Source organism: Myotis brandtii, unplaced genomic scaffold (assembly GCF_000412655.1).
Source record: "Myotis brandtii unplaced genomic scaffold, ASM41265v1 scaffold6, whole genome shotgun sequence".
In the NCBI taxonomy this organism is placed as follows: domain Eukaryota; kingdom Metazoa; phylum Chordata; class Mammalia; order Chiroptera; family Vespertilionidae; genus Myotis; species Myotis brandtii.
Window position 1 is genome coordinate 1,289,367 of NW_005370271.1, and position 442 is coordinate 1,289,808.

The window sequence follows — 442 nt, forward strand, 5'->3', positions numbered from 1 at the left end:
CCAGCGAGCCCACCTCCATGACCATGGCCAGCCCCAGCGCCCCCAGCGTGCGGGTCTTCCTGTGCTCTTTGTCCTCGGGAGCCAAGGGCGGGGAGGCGGCGGCTTTCGGGGTGAAGTCCGACCCTGGTGACTCTCTTTGCGCGGCACCCAAAGCTGCCTTTGGACTGAGCGCGGGGCTGTGGCGCGGGTTTCTGGGTGCTGCCGCCCCTAGTTCCTGCCCCTCTAGTCCGCTCGTACCTCCTGCCCGGGTGTCCGCAGCGAGCGGGGCCCGCGGGAGAGCTTTATAACTCGCAGCCCCTGGGAGGAGCCGAGCGAGCGCGGAGGGGGAGGGGGTTTGTTTATTTGAATGGGCGTCACGTGACCTGGCGGTGACGTCACCGCCCTGCCCAGCTTGGCGCCGGCGGAGCCAGAGGCGAAGACGTCATCGGCCTCGGAGCGAGAT